The 17,238-nt window shown below is 46.3% G+C and overlaps 1 protein-coding gene across 1 annotated transcript in view; it reads right to left on the reverse strand.

The window, feature by feature from the left end:
* Positions 1–9,828: 9,828 nt before the first annotated feature.
* LOC149337618 (uncharacterized) overlaps positions 9,829–17,238 on the reverse strand; it is a 34,496-nt gene continuing 27,086 nt past the window's right edge. Inside the window, exon 3 of the mRNA XM_089553470.1 lies at positions 9,829–12,270. The gene's annotated coding sequence lies outside the window, so the exon portion shown is untranslated. The remainder of the gene's footprint in view (positions 12,271–17,238) is intronic.

Consider the following 17,238-nt stretch of genomic DNA (forward strand, 5'->3'; position numbering starts at 1 on the left):
GAAAATTGTATTTGAGGAAAGGAAATTACGCAGTAACTGTCTCGCATATCTCGATGGACAGCCGTCAAAATTCAGGGGGCACTTTTTTGACCTAAAGTGTGGTCACTGATGTGTGGTTAAGATGTTAAGCTTCGCCTCTTAGTGGAACGCGGCAGCGTCTTGCAACGCTGCCAGGGAGTCCATAGAACGCCATCGCCCATTCTGTTCTGCGCCTCGCTCATCGGTAAATTGGTTTTTGAGGAAAGGAAACGTAACTGTCTCTCATACCTCGGTGGACACCTAACCCTCGCCAGGAGGAAAGGGCGGAGGATGGGAGTGAGCGAAGACACCGCATTCACTAGACGAGCCTTTGTTCATTCCAAACCATCGAGCTGGCAAGGCGGAGTGGATAGCATGCTCGTCTCGCACGCCGAAGACCGGGGTTCGATTCCCGAGCTCGACCAATTTCCTACTCGGTTTTATTTATTTTAATGGCCTGACTAGAAAAGTTATTTAGGCTAATTGGGTAATTAAGAAATTAACTAAGCTCAGTCCCACTTGGAGCATCACTATAAGATCCCTTTAATTGTTGCGATTGGTTGAAATTCGCGCACTGTGACGTCACGACCGTTTCGACCAATTGAAAAGCGCGACATTTCTGTCGACAACTGCTGCTTACCACGATGAGACATTAAAGGCTTTCGCCTTAATACTTGCATAGACCTCGTCTTTGAGGACCAGGCACTGGGGCAGCAAGTCGAGCATGTATTCATTTCTCCGACCACAAAGCTTCCTTCATGACAATCAAGAACTGTGAGTGGAGTGTTTCCTGAAGAAGGAATATGCCTGAAAAAAAAAAGTCTGGAATTGTACATACATGTCTTTCCCTTATTCTTTGCCTCAATTTATCGAAAAGCTGGAACAGGTGATGAGTTGCACTCAAATTTCGCATTAGGAAGTAACTTAATCGTCGGCAGTTTTTTAGGCTTTTAGATAATTTTTTCACCACCACCACTTTAATGAAGAAGCCGTAGCCCTCATTAGTACTGATACAGGTACCTTGAAACTTGACACCTTGGTCATTCAACCTAAGGGCGGACTAGAGAGAGTATTATCCTATGTGAGCAGTTTGGTACGAGACGCACATGGTGAGTATTCAACTGAAAATTAGTGTCCCACGATCATCTTCTGTACGTACAAACTCCACCCTTACCTGTACGCAAGACCATTCAAGGATGTCGGCGTCCATCAGGCGTTACGCTGCATTTCTAATTTGAAAGATCCTCCGCCGCGGTGGCTCAGTGGTTACGGCGCTCGGCTGCTGACCCGAAAGACGCGCGTTCGATCCCGGCCGCGGGGGCCGAATATCGTTGGAGGCGAAATTCTACCGCGTCGTGTACTGTGCGATATCAGTGCACGTTGAAGAACCCCAGGTGGTCGAAATTTCCGGAGCCCTTCACTACGGCGTCTCTCATAGCCTGAGTTGCTTTGGGACGTTAAACCCCCCCCCCAAACCATAAACCAAACCTTCACGATGGTTTATCCTGTAAAATACCAAAGAAACCCTGAACAAACACCATAACAACACTTTCTAGGCTAAACCTTCGCGAAGTTATTGCTTCTCAGTATGTTTAACCAAACCTAAGGCACCGTTAAATTTTTCCTAGGCGCGACGGTGCTCCTCTCATCATGTACTAGGCTAAAGTTGGCGTGACGTCAAGCCCTATCAGGTAAACGCCGCGTTTAGGCTCTTCGGCAAGTCCAAAGTCGATCACCTGACCAAACTTTGGCTGACCTTTACTTGACCTTGGCGTCCCCGGCTTGACTTCGACCATATAAAGAGAAGCAGACAGGACCGTGTCCCAGCACCAACTAGCCCAACTTTCTTGTTTACTTGCTGACCTTGACATGAATTGACCTTGAAATCACATTGCTCTTGCCTCTTGACCTTGACCCTTGACATGTCCATTGCTTGACCATTGGTCTGGCCGCTGACCACCCACTGGTTCTCCAAACTTAAACAGAAGGTTTGACCTTAGCTGAGCATTGAAGGTCATCGGCAACGCATGGCGATCTCAGCCAGGGACGTCTAGTAGTAAAGCTACCGCTTCAAAAGATGTGAGCGATAAACTTCACCACACATTGTGGATTCTCCCAGCACAGTGCCATGGAAGACGCTGGCTACATTGTGTGTAATACCAGAGCTGCCATAACACGCTGTGCAAAACAGCATAAATCAACATACGATGAATGATGTACTACAGGCTCTATTTTTAAAGCTTTCATGAGTACACTCCGGAGCTAGACTCCTGCAGAGTCTACTCCTTACCTTTGTATCTGATCTTCACTTAGATTGAGAACTAATTGATGCTGTGGGAAGCATTCGTGTGTTAGGAGTCCACTTTACGAGCTATTTGAGCTGGGATGATTATGTAACCGCAATAATAACAAAGCTTACTCGTATCACACGCATTACAAATCGGTACAGCCGTCTATATATATATTTAGTGTGGAACTTCTGTTGTATCAATCTATATTTTTTTTATCCCACCTGACTTACTGCTAGCTTGGGTGGGCAAGAACCATTAGATCATAAGAACAAAATTTATGTGCTTCAGAAGAAAGTTTTACGTGCAATATGTATCCAGAGTTTCTTCGCCCGCACAGCTGAGCTTTTTGATCACTATAGGCTAAATATATGGCCTTAATACTTAAGACCGCTCGACACTTACACAACGGACCTAGTTAGAAAAAACACCAGAGGTGCACTTAAGTTTTCTTGGGTGCATTAATGGGAAAGCATTTTTCTCAATACAACTGATTCGATTCTACCACATGTTCACATGTCTTGTTGCTAGAGCGTGTAGTAAGCACACCGAAGTACTACTTCTTTATTCAGTAATTAAGTCATCCGTGTGTGATGTAAGTCACTATCTACGTCGGTTATTTATTCGCCCTATAATTCATTCAATTCATTCAATTCGTTTATTTGAGTGATTTCAATGTAATTGAATAAATTGTTTATATATATCTGCAAGAACTGAATCGTTGTTTCAATTAAGATAGTTCAATTTTTATTAGTAGTTTACTGATTCAACCATTTAATTCGTTCAATTATTACCATTCGTTTAATCACTCTTGACGCAAAAAATCCTTTCGGAATAGTACCAACCACCTCCGCCACTTAGAAGACCTTTGTACTAACACTCGTCAATCCCGCAGCAGGCACCCTGAACACTGATATGTTATAACATCTAATACATACGGACATAAAGTATAAAAACACATTGCCACGTACTTCGAACACACTAAACGGTGTTGATATGAGCATTGCTGAAATTTCGGGCAAATTAGTCTTAAATTGATTGTACCCCTGTAACTACATTCAAACTGTTTTTCTTCTTCCCTTTATTTTCGCGCACTTGTGTCTTCATTTTTTTTCTGCGTTTTTTTTTTGCTGCCTCCAAATGCAGGGATGACTGACTTGTTTTGAGCTCTGTATGTTTTGTATCAGAGTGCTTATTTTTCAGCACTGCTGTCTGCTGCCACACTCTATAGAGGTTGAAACACTCGACTAGCTGCTCTTGCAGCTTTTATACTCGGCCATGCCCAGGTGACACTGGGGAAATAATTCAATTAATTTGCTTGAGATGTTCACTTGGTGCGTTTTCTGAGAATCTTCGCCTCCTGTGTGTTATTTTAGCGTCGATTTTTTAGCCTTTTTGCCAAGAATACCAACAATCTGGCTTGCTTGAACCATTGCAAGGAAAATATTGCGGAGTTAGTGGACAAAAAAATAAATTTTCCTAATGCCGCAAATTCTGTTAATTTATTTCCAGAAGCGGTGTGCTTTCCTGCCTACCACGACAGAAGTTGTGTTCTGACAACGACAATCGTCGAAGAGTGGTGTACCCCTAGCGCCGTATTCACTTATGGAACAGAATTCGTTCGGGCGGCAGACACCTGCATTGAAAGGAGACGTGTTCAGCTGCCCCTCCTGCGACTACGTTTCAGCGAACTTTGGAGATGTTACGAGACACATGCACCATGAAACAGGAGTAGAGCCATTTAAATGCTCCGAGGACCCAGCGGTGCTTGCTAAATGTGACTGTATGAGAGATGTGCGGTGCCAAACAGGAGGACAGCCATATCGGAGTGTTTTGTGCCCATTTACAGCTGAAAGCTGTAAAACGCTAACTTGGCACAAACGTTCGCACACAGGCGAAAGCCCCTTCAATCCCGACACGCCTACATCTACAGATGCAGACTCGGGAAACGTCACTTCACAAGAGAGTACGCACACCCACGCAAGCCCCTTTAATCGCGACACGGGTCCTTTTGCACCTGCAGGGTCTAGATGTGTCACTCCATACGATAGCATCGACACTGGCGAAATCCCCTTAAATTGCGACACGCGTCCGTCTACATATGCAGACTCGAGAAATGTTACTCCACAAGATAGTATGGTCACTGGCGGAAATCCCTTCAATCCCGACACGTGTCCTACAGCTGCACACTGTACAAATGTCACTCCACCCGAGAGTACCCACTCTGGTGAGAAACCCTTAGAATGCGACATGTGCCCTTTCACAACTGAACACTCTCGAGCCTTAACTCGACACAAGCGTATGCACACTGGGGAAAAACCGTTCACGTGCGACATCTGTAAATTTAAAACTGCTCGCTCTTACTCTCTAGCTGTGCACAAGCGAACGCATACTGGCGAGAAACCCTACATGTGCGACATGTGTCCTTTTATAGCTAAAAAGGCTAGCGACCTCACTCGACATAAGCGTAGGCACACAGGAGAAAAACCGTTCAAGTGCGATGTGTGCCCATTCCGAAGTGCGGCCTCTTCAAACTTAGTTCAGAACAAGCGAATTCACACTGGGGAAAGACCCTTCAAGTGTGACATACGCGCTTTGGCAGCGACTAGACGAGACACTTTAAAGTGTCATATGCTGACGCACGCTATCGCAGAGGGATATCGCTGTACCCTGTGCTCATTCACAAGTTCAAATAGAGATGACCTCAGAGAGCACGCGACCGGTCATGGGCAGTGAAATCTTCAGATGGGCGCGTCAATGTCAAAGAACACGCTTGCTGCTTGAGTCCAGTCCTATGTTTTCGATGAGTCGTGACTTGAGACGCATTGTTCTCAAGATCCAACGGACATCCGTAGTCTACGACTTGGTTCCTAATGCAGGGAGATAAATGCACAATTCGGACGTTGTATTTTTTATTCCTCAATGCGTATTGCTGCATTTTCTTGCTGATAAGTGATATTTTAGAACTGGACACAGCATCAGTGCTTCGAGTTTTATCCGAAGTGTAGAACTTAGAATACTGGAGGAGATATGAAGCAAAAATTTGGGAGTTCCCTTAAGACTGCCCATTTCGCACCTTTTATTTTTTATTCCTCGAAGCGTATTGCTGCATCGTCTTGCTGATAAGTGATATTTTAGAACTGGACACAGCATCAGTGCTTTGATTTTTATCCGAAGTGTAGAAGTTTGAATACTAGAGGAGTTATAAAGCAAAAATTTGGGAGGCCACTTAAGACTGCACATCTCGCACGTTTTATTTTTTATTCCTCGATGCGTATTGCTGCTTTGTCTTGCTGATAAGAGATATTTTAGAACGGCGCACAGCATCAGTGCTTCTTTTTTATCCGAAGTGTAGAAGTTTCACTACTGGAGCAGACATGAATAAAATATTTGGGAGGGCTTACGTGCTTTGAATTTGAAAGCATCGTTTTTCGTATTTTTAATTTTTTATTTTTATATACATTTTCATTATATTTGCTTCCTTTGTAATTAGACACCGATTCGTTAGCATAGAGTATTCAGGCAGCACATATTTTACGTGCGCCTTTATTCGCCAAGAAGCAACGTGTCTTTGGCCTATAGGTTGGAAGATTGCCTCGCAATCCGAAAGTCTAAAATCTTCGGAGGAAATGTTATTTTCCTCTGTACACCACGGTGACGTCGTCTGCCAGTTTTCTGACCACTGCTGCTGGTCAACGCTGACCCCGAATTTCATTCCCTATGAGCCACACAGTGCTTTCGCATTGACAAACTGCAGACTACAGCGACCTTGGCCGCTCAGCGCTCGCCTTGTTTCTAATAGAGCGTCACTTGGTGTAAAATGTCCTTGCCAATTGCAGCCCAATTAAGTGTCGCTACGCAGAGCTCGTTTCCGAATACTTGCTTACAGTGAGAATGCTGCGGACATTCTGCATGTTGCAACAACATTACCACAGCTCGCTCGTCCGTTGACTTCGGCCTGTGGTGTCTGCCGTTGTATCTACGCAGCTCATTTGTACTTCGACATTCAAATAAAGAACATATTTTTCAGTACTTGTCTCAAGAATGTATTAGAAGAAAATCATCTGACCACTCGACATTGGTTGGATATGCCGAACAGTTTTCAAACTTGCTTCAGTGCACTATGCATATCCAGAGCATCGATCTTCTAGCTTATGCGACGAGTCATATGAAAGCATAAAAATGATTCTTCGTTATAGATGAATGAATAAAACCACAGAAATGAACAGGTGACTACGACAGCCGGTAATGTGAAATTTCAGCGCAGCTCTTCACACGCCACCTGCCACCGCTGCATAGTGCCGTGTTACACTGCTAGCGACCCTCCGGGGTCTTCCCGTGGCAGCCACTTTCGGGTTTTCCGTTCTTCCGCTCTCCCTTTGGCAGGTGGCATTTCGCTCTGCTGCTACCTGCCATGATTGCCAAGTGGTGTGTTAAGCCAACTCTGAAATAGACGACTACGATGAGGAATCCAGAAACAGGGGCTTGTAGAGGTCGATGTGGAGGTCGCCCAGGAGGCGACCGCGGCCACGTTTATTTGAAAGCTGCCGGAGAGATGGTAGCGGCAGAGCAGCGGCGGCAGCGTCCGGCCGAGGCTAACGCCCCAAGCGTTCTGCGTAGAGCGCGCCAGCAACTTCATCCTCTTCGGCATCTTGTCCCTGTCGGCGACGCCGGTCGCTACAGGCTAATTCGTTTTTTTTAGGAAAGGAAATGACTCAGTATCTGTCTCAACATCTCGGTAGTAGAGTGCTGGGCTAGCTCGTGAGACCCCCGCTCACTCGTCATAAGACGAGCGTCTGCAAAATTACGGGGCAATCATCAACCATTATAAATTGGGACGCAGACTGGTACCCCTATCAGATGTTGGCCTAAATAATAAAAAAATTGTCTCGTGGAGGCGGCTGCAAACTATCTTCATGAACCTGGTCTGGGCGTTTCACGTGCTATCAGAGCTTAGGGACGACGATCAGCGAAAACATTGCGGGGCGAGAGGGACACTAGACCACATAATTTGGGAGTGCCCACAATCCACAAGGGTGTGTCAAAATATAGTATGTAGAGAAGCCCGATTGACCCTGCTGCAAAGCGCGGACCCTCCTAAACAGCGACGCACCATCAATGTGGCGGAAGAGGCCCCAACAAGCGAAGGACTGCCTGCCGCCTCTAATCCGCGGTCGCCCGACTCCCCATCTTCCCAGGCCTGCGTACCGGGGCAGGAGGGAGGCGCCCCTTTTCTGTCGGAAATAGAAGTTGGTTCAATCAATCAATCGATCAATCAATAAAGCAATCAACCTATCTCGGTGGACGCCCGAAGCGCGCCGTAAGGGGAGGGATAAAGGATTGAGTAAAGGAAGGAAGGAAGGAAGGAAGGAAGGAAGGAAGGAAGGAAGGAAGGAAGGAAGGAAGGAAGGAAGGAAGGAAGGAAGGAAGGAAGGAAGGAAGGAAGGAAGGAAGGAAGGAAGGAAGGAAGGAAGGAAGGAAGGAAGGAAGGAAGGAAGGAAGGAAGGAAGGAAGGAAGGAAGGAAGGAAGGAAGGAAGGAAGGAAGGAAGGAAGGAAGAAAGGAAGAAAGGAAGAAAGGAAGAAAGGAAGAAAGGAAGAAAGGAAGAAAGGAAGAAAGGAAGAAAGGAAGAAAGGAAGAAAGGAAGGAAGAAAGGAAGGAAGAAAGGAAGGAAGGAAGGAAGAAAGGAAGAAAGGAAGAAAGGAAGGAAGAAAGAAAGGAAGAAAGGAAGAAAGGAAGGAAGGAAGGAAGGAAGGAAGGAAGAAAGGAAGGAAGAAAGGAAGGAAGAAAGGAAGGAAGAAAGGAAGGAAGAAAGGAAGGAAGAAAGGAAGGAAGAAAGGAAGGAAGAAAGGAAGGAAGAAAGGAAGGAAGAAAGGAAGGAAGAAAGGAAGGAAGAAAGGAAGGAAGAAAGGAAGGAAGAAAGGAAGGAAGAAAGAAAGGAAGAAAGGAAGGAAGAAAGGAAGAAAGGAAGGAAGAAAGGAAGAAAGGAAGGAAGAAAGGAAGGAAGAAAGGAAGAAAGGAAGGAAGAAAGGAAGAAAGGAAGAAAGGAAGGAAGAAAGGAAGGAAGAAAGGAAGAAAGGAAGGAAGAAAGGAAGAAAGGAAGGAAGAAAGGAAGAAAGGAAGGAAGGAAGGAAGAAAGGAAGGAAGGAAGGAAGAAAGGAAGGAAGGAAGAAAGGAAGGAAGGAAGGAAGAAAGGAAGGAAGGAAGGAAGAAAGGAAGGAAGGAAGGAAGAAAGGAAGGAAGGAAGGAAGAAAGGAAGGAAGGAAGGAAGGAAGGAAGGAAGGAAGGAAGAAAGGAAGGAAGGAAGGAAGGAAGGAAGGAAGGAAGGAAGGAAGGAAGGAAGGAAGGAAGGAAGGAAGGAAGGAAGGAAGGAAGGAAGGAAGGAAGGAAGGAAGGAAGGAAGGAAGGAAGGAAGGAAGGAAGGAAGGAAGGAAGGAAGGAAGGAAGGAAGGAAGGAAGGAAGGAAGGAAGGAAGGAAGGAAGGAAGGAAGGAAGGAAGGAAGGAAGGAAGGAAGGAAGGAAGGAAGGAAGGAAGGAAGGAAGGAAGGAAGGAAGGAAGGAAGGAAGGAAGGAAGGAAGGAAGGAAGGAAGGAAGGAAGGAAGGAAGGAAGGAAGGAAGGAAGGAAGGAAGGAAGGAAGGAAGGAAGGAAGGAAGGAAGGAAGGAAGGAAGGAAGGAAGGAAGGAAGGAAGGAAGGAAGGAAGGAAGGAAGGAAGGAAGGAAGGAAGGAAGGAAGGAAGGAAGGAAGGAAGGAAGGAAGGAAGGAAGGAAGGAAGGAAGGAAGGAAGGAAGGAAGGAAGGAAGGAAGGAAGGAAGGAAGGAAGGAAGGAAGGAAGGAAGGAAGGAAGGAAGGAAGGAAGGAAGGAAGGAAGGAAGGAAGGAAGGAAGGAAGGAAGGAAGGAAGGAAGGAAGGAAGGAAGGAAGGAAGGAAGGAAGGAAGGAAGGAAGGAAGGAAGGAAGGAAGGAAGGAAGGAAGGAAGGAAGGAAGGAAGGAAGGAAGGAAGGAAGGAAGGAAGGAAGGAAGGAAGGAAGGAAGGAAGGAAGGAAGGAAGGAAGGAAGGAAGGAAGGAAGGAAGGAAGGAAGGAAGGAAGGAAGGAAGGAAGGAAGGAAGGAAGGAAGGAAGGAAGGAAGGAAGGAAGGAAGGAAGGAAGGAAGGAAGGAAGGAAGGAAGGAAGGAAGGAAGGAAGGAAGGAAGGAAGGAAGGAAGGAAGGAAGGAAGGAAGGAAGGAAGGAAGGAAGGAAGGAAGGAAGGAAGGAAGGAAGGAAGGAAGGAAGGAAGGAAGGAAGGAAGGAAGGAAGGAAGGAAGGAAGGAAGGAAGGAAGGAAGGAAGGAAGGAAGGAAGGAAGGAAGGAAGGAAGGAAGGAAGGAAGGAAGGAAGGAAGGAAGGAAGGAAGGAAGGAAATGCCGAAGTGAAGGGCTCCGAAATAATTTCGACCACCTGGGGATCTTTAACGCTACTGACTTCACACAGCATACAGGTGTCACCTCACTCGAAATGCGGCCGCCGCAGTTGGGTTCAAACCCGAGTACTCCGGCTCTGTAGACGAACACCTCAAGAGGGGAGGGGCGGTTAAGAGCTTCGGCTTAAAAAAGCAAGTTGAGCATAATTAGTTATCCGTGCCAGATACTGCTTGGGGTCATACGTTTGGTACAGCACTACGACGCAATCATGCATCATTCCGCCAGCACCAAGATGGACCCGATTTGCGCAGCACATTCATGAGCAGTTATTTGGGACAGCTGTTGGTCATTGGGCTGCCGGGTTTCTCATAGCGGCAAAATATCTTTGCTGCCGAACCTTAGGCGGTACTAGAATCCGTTCGGCCCTCCGGAACGGATGAGTTAATAAATCGGGCGGTCATGTGTGGAATTATAAATCTCTGAATTATAAAGAGAAGACCTACACTCCGACGAAATTGCTACGAGAGGACTGCCATCCGTAGCCGCCTCGGCACCTTATTTAGAGTTGAGTGGGTAGGAGCGAAAGACCAGCTTTTAATGAGAAATCAGTGCTAGTCCCATTACAAGAAAAGCTGGCTACGTGTACGCGTGTGTGTCGCGGTGACGCAGTGGTTACGGTGCTCGGCTGCTGGCCCGAAAGATGCGGGATCGATCCCGGCCGCGGCGGTCGCAGTTCGATGGAGGCGAAATTCGGGAGGCTCGTGCAGTGCGCGACCTCAGTGCACCTTAGAGAACCGTAGGACGTCAAAATTACCCGGAGCACTCCGCTATACAGTGTCCCTCATAGCGTGAGTTGGTTTGGTGCCTAAAACATTACAAACCATCCTGCCGTTGTGGTGGCTCAGTGGTTATCGCGCTCGGCTGCGGACCCGAAAGACGCAGGTTCGATCCTGGCCCCTGGGGTAAAATTTCGATGGTGGCGAAATTCTAGAGGCCCGTGTACCGTGTGATATGAGTGCACGCTAAAGAACCATAGGTGGTCCAAATTTCCGAGCCCTTCACTAGGGCGTCCCTCATAGCCTTCGTCGTTTTGGGACTTTGAACCCCATAAACCGTATAAACCGTAAAAATTCTAAATTTCAGCAGTCGGTGTTAGTTGGCGTATGCCGGCCGGCCAAGGACTGCACTATATGCTATTCTAATGATGCTGTTAAGTGCCTAGTCATCCCTGCGGCGCAGATAGTACGGGCAAGCATACGTGATTCTACTTGTGATGAAGGATTGCATGATCCTGCACAGGTGGGCTTCTCTCATTCCCCCGCGTCGGGTGGCAATGCGCGTCGCCAGCCCGCCAACTGGTACGCCTGACGCTAAGCCGGTGTGTTGATTCCGTATTTTATTATTATGAATCAACATGCCAAGAAACCTGATCGTGGCTACCGCGAGTATCGGATGGCTGTCGATGAGGAACTCGATGGGTTCTCGAGGGTCGGGTTCGGTCTGTGAGGATTGTTTGTTCCTTACAACTACAACTAACAGTTTTGATTCAGCCGATAAACACACAAGGCTCTTTCCCGGCACGAAAGATTCTACCGTGCCGATAGCACGTTGTAATGACACTGGAATCTCTCCATCGGATCAGGAGTTGGTCCATAACATGTCGTCGGCGTATATAGAAAATGTGGAGAAAAAGAATGCATTGAGGAAAAGGAAACCAAAGGGTCGACGCGACGTGAGTGCACACAACCTCCGTCCGTGCGACGGAACACAGTTATCCTTGGAATCTCGTAGGCAAATGCATCGTTTGATAATGTCGTTCGTCATAATCAATTATCATACAAAAATACAATTTCAGGCTTTTATGTAGCGCAACAGAATGCGACAGACTCGTCACAAGCATGACATAAGCCACACTAAAACCTCAGTGCAGAGCTAATGAAAACAAACTGTCGTTTATTACAAGAGCGATACCCGACTAGAAAACGTTACCTCGCTATGTGGCCACCTTATCATCACAGAAAGCATTTTTATCTTCAGTCAGATCAAGCCAGCAAGTTTCATGTACTTGGTTTGATTTTTCGAATGTAGGTTTTCGATGCTTTGTACGCCTAAATCGAAATATGACCCCTTTTTAATTACTTTACGAGCTCGTTTTTTGCGCTGAAGCTTGACAGTAAGCTCATATGGTCCCGTTTCTAGTTGTTGCCTGTGATAGACCAAGCATTTGTACGCATAGTGCACCCACTTCTGCCATGGCCACCAAAAGGCAACCAGCACTATTGATTACAAATGAACACTAAAAAAAAAAACGCATCACGCATTCATGTTCCTCGTGGTTACCACCTGGTGTCGCCATATAAAAATTTGAGAGACTGTGGGCGCGGTGCTCAGGCAAGAAGAACGGGGCGTAAAACAGAACCAGGGAACTTTTTACCACTTGTGACCGTGTCCAGCTGCTGCACTGGTTGCTTAGTCCAGCAGTTTTAGCCCGGTGTGTGGTGTCCGGATTCCACTGGATGTTCAAGCAGGACAGGAACGCCGATGGCCCAACTTTAGGGAGACCCTGTGTGAGTAAAACCGTTATTTTGCGCATTGCACGCCTTCCGTTTATTTATATTTTTGTTTGTGGACGATTCACGCTATAGCTCTTTTTTATAATAAGGGAGTAATTACTCATTGCCATCCACCCGAGCGCAGTCATACGGCTACAAAGGAAAGCTATACAGCTTTCTCAGAAACTTCGCAGTTAAAGAAAAATTCGTCCTGGTCCGGGGTTCGAACCCAGGACCACCGCTTCACCGGAGCAGTCGCTCTACCAACTGAGCTAACCAGGATGACAAGCTTATGATAGGGCGAGAGCGAATTGATCAATAACTCGAAGTGGGAACAGTGTTGGTCAAATGTTTAGGGGAATCCCCCAAGGTGGAGTAGATTTTTAATAAGGGAGTAATTACTCATTGCCATCCACCCGAGCGTAGCCATACGGCTACAAAGGAAAGCTATACAGCTTTCTCAGAAACTTCGCAGTTAAAGAAAAGTGCGTGATGATCTGTAACAACTGTGAATGGCCTGCCATATAGGTAGGGTCGAAATTTGCCAACAGCCCAGACGAGGGCCAAGCACTCTCTTTCGGTAATGGAGTAGTTCTTCTCGGAAGGGGATAGGAGGTGGCTAGCATAGGCAATTACGCGATGTGTGCCGGATTGACGCTGGGAAAGGATTGCCCCGATTCCATGGCCACTAGCATCAGTACGGACTTCCGTAGGAGCTGACACATCAAAGTGTGCCAAGACCGGTGCAGTGGTAAGCTTCCTTGTAAGATGGGCAAAGGCGTGGTCTTGGCAGGACCCCCAGAAAAAACTGACATCCTTTTTAAGAAGATCGGTGAGCGGCTGAGCAATATCGGCAAAATCTTGAATTAGTCTACGAAAGTAAGAACAAAGACCCAAAATCTTCGGACGTCGTTGCTCGTACGGGGTACTGGGAAGTCCTTTACTGCTCGGATCTTGTCTGGATCGGGACGAACCCCCGTAGCATCGACGACATGGCCTAGTATATTGAGCTGACGACGCGCGAAACGGCATTTTTAAGAGTTGAGCTGCAGCCCGGCATGACGGAAGAGGGAAAGAACTTGTGAGAGGTGGTCCATGTGGGACGAAAACGAGGGAGAAAACACAATTACATCGTCTAAATAGCACAGGCAAGTGGACCACTTAAATCCTTGCAGCAAAGAGTCCATCAAGCGCTCGAAAGTAACAGGGGCGTTACATAAGCCGAAAGGCATAACCTTAAACTGATATAATCCATCAGGAGTAACAAAAGCAGTCTTCTCCCGGTCCTGGTCATCCACAGCAATTTGCCAATAACCAGAGCGTAGGTCTATGGACGAGAAGAATTTGGCTCCGTAGAGGCAGTCTAAGGCATCGTCGATTCGAGGAAGCGGTTCAGAAGAACTTTTTGTTGGGCTAGATGGTTAGCGATACGTCAATGAACCTCTACAAATCGGAGATGGCGTATCTTGAACGGTTCTGTAGATAGTGTGGTGTGGAAACTGGTATCTGTCGGCACGTATCCTGGTTTTCCTTATATTTGCTGCGCTGTTAGTGAATAAAGTCAGATGAAGTTTAGCGCTAGTCCTGTGTGGTGCTCTCTTGTGTTCTTCTTGGTTGCGCTACTGTTCTTTTCTTACGAGGAAGCGGATAGACATCTTTTTTAGTGATCTTATTCAGGCGACGGTAATCCACACAGAAGCGCCACGAGCCATCTTTCTTCTTGACCAAGACGACGGGCGAAGCCCAAGGACTGTGAGAGGGCTCAATGATGTTCTTCTCCAGCATTTTTGCCACTTCCGCCTGGATTACCTGTCGTTCGGCATGTGAGACCCGGTATGGTCGGCGCCGGATAGGAGGAGCGTCGCCGGTGTCGATGCGGTGCGTAACGGTAAGAGCTTGGCCGAGGGCGCTGTTATGGAGGTCGAAGATGTCGGAATAGGACTCGAGAAGCGCACGCAGCTGACAAGATTGGGCAGGGAGAAAATCGGAGGGCATCATTGCCGTGATCGCGTCAGTCGAAGTAGGGGCGTGAACAGGGTCTGCAGGAGCTGATGCATGGGCAGGGTCCTATGGGGCAACTGGGCAGGAGCCAATAGGTGAGAACGTTGCCACGCATATGCCAGGTGGAAGGACTTGGGCTGAATGGCTGAAATTAATTAACGGTAGTGACACGCTGTTTCCCCAGATTGTAGCGACAGTATGGGGCAGTGCAACGTTGCGGTGCAGCAAGACATCTGAAATAGGGGCGACTAAGTAGTCACCATCGGCGACCGATGAGGTAGGACGTAGGGTAACGAATAAGGCGGCTAGTGAGGGCAGAGAAACTTGGTCGGGCGAATACAGTCATGGACGTGTTCAGGTAAGAACGGTAATCGAGGTCCCATGACCATTTTTTGTTTTCAATGAAATTTTTATATATGATGGGCAAATGTGTCCACACAAAGGAATGAACCTTAGTTTTGCAAGAAGCTTCGTAGTTTTTTCGGAAAAAAATCGCACGTCACAAGAGGTGGAGAATCTCGTTTTTGGCACTTCGCAAAGTTGCAAGTTTGAAGCCTCATTCCATGCACAAAAAATTTTTCCCGTGCATCATTATTTTTTCAGAACCTCTTTACAACTCGTACAATGCGAGAAAGTAAAAATTGTTTGCTTGCTCTTTTAACCTTCCGAGTAAAAAAATTTCAAACTTCGCTTCTGGAGCTATGCGGTGCAAAAAAGGCACTTTTCAGGGCAGCCTTAGGGCAAGATGCCTAAAGAGCTTCCCACTGAATATTTTTCTCAGTATTTTTCAGCTGTTTTTACGGACCTCAGGCAAGTTCTGTTGCTCTAGACTTGGCAGATAGTTTTCAGTACGGTCTCAAAATTGGCCGAAGTTCAAAAACGCCAAAAAAGTGACAACTTTGACTTGGGTTTAAAAAAAAACATCATCATCGAATTTTCTTAAAATTTGCCTGAACAATCCTCAATACATGATAATTTTAAGGCACTAGAAAAGTGTTGCATTATATTGTTTTAAAATACAAAAATAAACACAAAACTGAGTTCATGTTTTTGTTATATAGAATTGCTTATTACTGCCTCTTAATAAATAGTAGCTGCCAGAAATTTGATTTAGCACTCATTGAACGTGGTTACATTTTATTTACCCCAATATCCGAACCATTCTCAATGCTTACAGAGCTTCTATTCGCTTGTTAGCGGCGCTCTTAATGCGTGAAAATGAGAATAAATTCGCTATTTTGCCTGATGTCGTAAGAATTGGCTGGTGGCGGTCAAACGTTGTTTGTATTTTCTAATTTATTCTTCGTACGCTCTATTGGTATATATAATCGATTCATGAAAGATATTAGATCATTTTTCGGTTCTTAGAAAAATTTTTGTATATAAAAGTTAATATTAATGCGTTTCTGAAGTCGGCGTTTTCGAACCCAGCTGCATCTATTTACCTCTGTGTTCAATGGTTCTACAAGGCACTGTCAGGAGGAGACAAAGCGTCGTCTCCTGAGGGGAACGATTTATCTGCAAGGTTTTTAATCAAGGGGAGTTTTAATCCGGAGGCAATTTAAAAATGGGGTTCCGCTTCATGTGCACATTGCAATTCAGAAAATCGTAACAAGAAATAAACGGCGGCAGTTGATTTCGGTTTTGCGCACAGTATATTGTCCAGCACGAAGCACTAACCAGATCACAGCGTCTTCCATTCCGAAGCAGCGGTGGAGGCCACGTAGGATGCACTGCCTTCAGTTGACTGAAACAACTTCCACAGGTGGAGCGTCTGAACTCCAGGCACTTTCTTTGCCAGTTTCCATTGTTCCTTCTTCACTTCACGAAAGTCTGCAAGCTCCCTCTGTGGCAGCTCCAGAATGCTGATGTTCTTTAGTGTTTCTTGAATTACGTCTACGAAGACTCCGGCTCTGTGTATGGCCTCACTTTCAGGCTTTCGCAAGTTGTGGTTCGAAGCTCAATGGTGGTATGCTGCGTCATGTTTCCTCTGGAATTGTGCCATTATCCACATGTTGGCATTTTCATTTCGGAAAATTTTTAAATGAGCAGCGAGGATGAGGTGCTGATTGCTACATGGGAATACGGTGAGCAAGTTAAAGAAACTCTGACCGCTTCATCGTTTAAGAGAGAATTTCTAAGAGTGGCCATGAAATGCATTCCCTACAACTATATTATATCTGTGCAAGCAAGAGCAATACATGTAAAAACACACGGCTGCAAGAGACGTGCAATTGTTTTACATTTTGATTTCGCCAAAAAATGAACAGTTGTGCTTTCAGACTCAGTACAAGCGTACCATTGGCAGAAAAAGCAGGTAACCGTGTTTACCTGCGTTGTCATGTCAAGAAAATCGACTCTTAACTACGCCGTTAATTTCGACGATATGTCTCATGATTCCGCTCATGCATGCTTGGCTCTGTCGAGAGTCAAAGCACATTTCGAAGAAAACGCGCCAATCTACACCAAGATAATATATTTGAGCGACGGGCTCCCGCTCACTTCAGGAATAAATACCAGTTTCATGAGGTGCAGCGCAGTGAATGTCAACGGACGATATTGATGTTTTCGGCCTCTGGACACTGCAAAAATGCTTGCGACGGCTTTGGTGGGCTAGTGAAACATTGAGCATCAAACCACAACTTGCGGAAGCCTGCAAGTGAGGCCATACACAGAGCCGGAGTCTTCGTAGACGTAATTCAAGAAACACTAAAGAACATCACCATTCTGGAGCTGCCACAGAGGGAGCTTGCAGACTTTCGTGGTGAAGAAGGAACAATGGAAACTGGCAAAGAAAGTGCCTGGAGTTCAGACGCTCCACCTGTGGAAGTTGTTTCAGTCAACTGAAGGCAGTGCATCCTACGTGGCCTCCACCGCTGCTTCGGAATGGAAGACGCTGTGATCTGGTTAGTGCTTCGTGCTGGACAATATACTGTGCGCAAAACCGAAATCAACTGCCGCCGTTTAATTCTTGTTAC

Source organism: Amblyomma mixtum, chromosome 7 (genome assembly GCF_055824585.1).
Source record: "Amblyomma mixtum isolate Tamu chromosome 7, ASM5582458v1, whole genome shotgun sequence".
NCBI classification, from domain to species: domain Eukaryota; kingdom Metazoa; phylum Arthropoda; class Arachnida; order Ixodida; family Ixodidae; genus Amblyomma; species Amblyomma mixtum.